This window comes from Triturus cristatus, chromosome 7 (genome assembly GCF_964204655.1).
Source record: "Triturus cristatus chromosome 7, aTriCri1.1, whole genome shotgun sequence".
NCBI classification, from domain to species: domain Eukaryota; kingdom Metazoa; phylum Chordata; class Amphibia; order Caudata; family Salamandridae; genus Triturus; species Triturus cristatus.
The window spans coordinates 1,329,777,665-1,329,782,156 of NC_140590.1; the positions used below are offsets into that span (position 1 = coordinate 1,329,777,665).

A 4,492-nucleotide genomic window follows, 5' to 3' on the forward strand; every position below is an offset into this window, starting at 1 on the left:
CCCTGATTATCCTGAAAATAGTGATCAACTGCCTTCAACAACGCACTGCGCAGCTTGGGGTCACGAAAGTACCAGGGGTTAATGGGAGCCACCCTGCCCCCCACCACCCGGCCAATATCCAGACGGGCCCACACCGGCGAGTGATCAGATATACCCCGTGCCATGTGCCTAGCCTCAGATACCAATGAGGCGTGCGCAGCCAGAGTGAGCAAGTAATCAATCCGAGAGAGACTACAGTGGGCCCCGGAGTGAAAGGTATATTGTCTCTGAGTGGGGTGCCGTAGCCTCCAACAGTCTACCAGACCAAAAGTATCTATAAAGTCAGGAAGCCACTTCTGAGCCCACCCGGTGTCCCTGGGCGGGTACCTATCGAGCAATCCAGATCCAACCGCATTGAAGTCTCCTCCCACCACCAGCATCCCTTCAGGGAGTTCCAACAAGGCCTTGCCCAGATCAGCAAACGTGGAGGCCTGCAGGGCAGGAGGGACATAAACAGACACCAATACCAACGTTCTGCCCTCCCACCTCCCCGCCACAGCCGCAAAGCGCCCCCTATCATCAGCAATGGTGGAGTCAACCTCAAATGGTAGGAAAGCTCTAACAAGTATGCCCGCACCCCTGGAGCCCGAGGAGAACCCCGAGTGAGCAATGAATTTATAACCCTTTCTATTAAGTGCATAACACGTATTTCCTATAAGGTGGGTCTCCTGCAAGAGGACCACATCTGGCGAGGTCCGTTTCAAGAATTGCAGGACTATCCCCAGTTTAATACGATCCCGCAAGCCATTAACATGCCAGCTAACTATGTTTAAGCCCCTATTCCCCCATCCCCAAACACAAAGGGACCTCCACCCCCCGGAGAACCACAATCGGACAATACTGACAACAATTACTACGCCTTGCAAGAAAAAAAACCCCAACAACTCCAACATCCCAAATCCCCCCCTCCCTGCGTCAGCTTACAAAGCCCCCCCAACTTGCAGTGTGCCTGTCGCCCTATCAAAAACAAATCTACAAAAAGTACCCCAAGGGAGGAAAGAGCTCCTATCTTTCCCCCCGCCGCCCTCCCATTACTGCAGTAGAGTGCGAGTCACTGTCCGGGGCTGAGTCCAAACAGACCGATACCGGAGGTATCACTCCTGTTCATCCCAGTCGCCTTCCGCTCCAACCACGCGGTCCCCGCCGGGTTGTCGCCGAGGGAGCGCATCCAACCAGTCCCCTGCCATGTCCGGCGATTCGAAGAAGAAAGTCCGATCCTCATACACCACACGCAGCCTGGCGGGGAAAAGCATGGCATATTTCAGGTCCATTTCCCTAAGCCGCCTCTTCACCCCCAGGAAACTCTGCCGTTGCTTCTGCACCATCTGGGTGAAGTCAGGATAAAAGCTCACAGAGGCATTCTGAAAAGGCACCGGGCCCGTCACCCTCGATGCTTGCAGGATAGCGTCTCTGTCTCAAATTAAAGATCCGGGCGACAATCGGCCGCGGGGGGGCTCCCACCTTAGGCCTCCCGCCAGGCACTCGGTGAGCCCGCTCCACCGCAAAAAACTTTCCGAGGCCCTTAGGCGCAAGATGGTTCACCACCAAGTCCTCGACTAGTAAATCCACAGAGAGCTCCCCCGAAGTTTCCGGGACCCTGATTAGGCGCACATTGTTGCGTCGGGCCCGGCCTTCAAAGTCTTCGAGCCGGCGGGTCGAGAGGTCATTCGCGGTCCGCAACTTGCGAACCTCAGCCTGGAGTTCCGAGACATCATCTGCGAGGCCAGTGGTCTTGAGATCCAGGGACTTGACCCGCTCATTGGTTTTGCCCAGGTCCGCGCGAATCAAGTTGACATCGACCAAAATCATGTCCACCTTGTGCGCCAGGGCCTCGAACTGTCGCCCAATCGATGATTGCATCCCCTCAATCGCCCCCTTGATATCCTGCAATGATAACTCCGAGGCTGGGGATGGATCAGCCTTCTGTGCTTCCAGCGACTGTCCCGAGCCACCAGGCGATCCCTTCTGCTGGGCATAGCGATCCATATTGTTGGATTGGGTATAGCCTCCCCGCCTGGTAGCTTTAGACTTCGGCTTGTCTACCTCCGGTTTGGTCGACATCTCGAACAGCGGGGCGGTCAGTTACCAAAGACATCCCTTGCTCAGCCAGAGGAAACCGGGTCAACCAGGACGTCAACAGCCAGCCAGGGTCGAGTGCAGGTCTCCCAGATATCGGGGGATCGGCAGGAAGCACCCCCGGGCCTGAGCAATCAAAGGGCGAGAAAGCGAAAGTGAAAGTGCAGCGGCACCCGTCCGCCAGTTCACACCTCCCAAGGCCGCTGTTGTTCAATTAGTGGCCGGGCATCCTTCGGAGGTAGGCCGCAATCTTCCGCCATGCACAACTTCGGTTCCCGGTGGTCGATTTTAGCCCGGACAACGTCAGTCGCCCCAGCTGTGACTCATCTGCAGGATTCAGTGCATGAGAATCAGGATTTAGGACAGGATAATTGCAGGAGGACGCGAGGGTCGCGGGAGCTCAAGGCTCACGCGGCCATCTTGGTCAAGCGCTAGGCTCCTCATTTCTGACTAATTTTACTATATTTTCCACACTGGGCTCCAACGGTTTGGTCATGCTTGTGAAGTGTGTGTGCTTTTCACATCTATTTGTTGTCGTCTTTTCTATGTTAGTATGTCTTCTTTTCGTTTTCTCTTTCCCTATACCCCTTTCTAGAGATACTATTTGTCATGTTCAATTTTTTTTCCTCTAATTTTTTCGTCTTTAACTTACTATGGCTAATGTTCATATTTTTAAAATTTCTTTAAATGTTAAGGGTTTTAGACATCCTGTAAAACATACAAGAATTTTAGATTATTTAGGAAGTTGTAAAGCAGATATTTGCTTCATACAGGAAACTCATATTGAGTCTTGGATTATATGAAAAAAAAGTGGGTTGATACTGTTATCTCCTCCTTGTTGGGTAGAAAAATGGTGTTGCTCTTTTTGCAAAAAGACTACATTGTCAAATTTTAAGTAAATCATCAGATGCAGAAGGTGGATGCGTCCTAGCTAAAATTAAAATTCATGATTCAGTTGTTTTTAATGTATATGGTCCAACGGCTGATCCTGTTTTTGTCAAATTTAACTTCTGAATTACTCAAATTGGGTAACGTTCCTCTTATAGTTGGAGATATCAACCTTCTATCTGATAATTTAATAGATCTTCTCTCACTAAATTTTGACCTCTGGTTTTTTTTAGCTTTTTTTTTTAGCTTTTCTTAAAATTACAAAATTGGTAGACATTTGGCGATTACATTTTCCTACGGAAAAAATGTTTACCTTTTTCTCTAACCCACATAATTTATATTCAAGACTTTACTATTAATTTCTAAATAATTCTGTGGTTACTCCTACCATTGGTAATATTGATATTTCGGATCACGCCTTAATATCCTTTGTTCTACAATTTAATTCAAATATCAAAACCCAATGCAGATTGCGAATGAACACTAATCTTAATGAACAAAACAAATCGAAAATCTTAAATGCTCTTCAAGAATACTTTCATCTCAACCCAGAAGGCGCTACTTCCATGGTGAATACATGGGACGCTTTTAAAGCATATATTACGGAAGCCTCCATTTCTCTCATGGCACATGAAAACAAAACTTTTAATGCAAAAATTAAGGAATTAGATAAACAAATTGCAAAATTTTAGCGACTTTTTATTACTTGCAATGACCCTCAATATAGATTACAATTGCCAAAACTTCGATATGGGTTTAATTCAATCCTTAGCAGAAGAGCTGATTTAAACTATTTACCTTTTTTAGTTCTACAGGGAGTACTACAGGTTCTTTTACCAAGGCTTTAATTGTTGAATTACCAAACCTAATAAAGACCCTACACTTGTATCAAATTACCATCCAATTCCCTTAATAAATCAAGATTGTAAGCTCTATGCCAAAATACTTGCAACTTGGTTATCCTCTGTTTTAGATTCTATTATTAATCCGGATCAGTCTGGGTTTATGAAAAATAGATATTCTGCCAACAATACAAGAACTTGCTACAGGTTATGGAACAAGGGTCCACTTTAGTTTTACCATCAGGAGTACTAGCATTAGATGCTGAGAAAGCTTTCGACAAAGTTCATTGGCAGTTTTTATTTCGTACTTTACTAGCATTTAATTTTGATTATTTATTTGTATGATATCTGCTCTTTATTCTACTCCTACTGCTCGTTTATTTATTAATGGACATATTTCCAATCCGTTTTCTCTTATCAGAGGTACTAGACAAGGTTGTTCCCTTTCCCCGCTCCTATTTCTTCTTGTTGTTGAACCTTTGCTGGTTTCCATCAGGAAATGTAATATTTCAGGAATTAATATTAAGGAGGTTACTATAAAAACGGTAGCATATGCAGATGTACTTTTATTTATTAGCAACCCTTTATTCTCATTCCCTCCTTTATTTGACAAGATTTCATCTTATTCCAAGATTTCTGGTTATAAG

General features: G+C 45.9%; 1 protein-coding gene across 5 annotated transcripts in view; it reads left to right on the forward strand.

The window, feature by feature from the left end:
- LOC146811975 (uncharacterized) overlaps nucleotides 1–4,492 on the forward strand; it is a 696,581-nt gene that overhangs the window by 344,981 nt on the left and 347,108 nt on the right. The window lies entirely within an intron of this gene.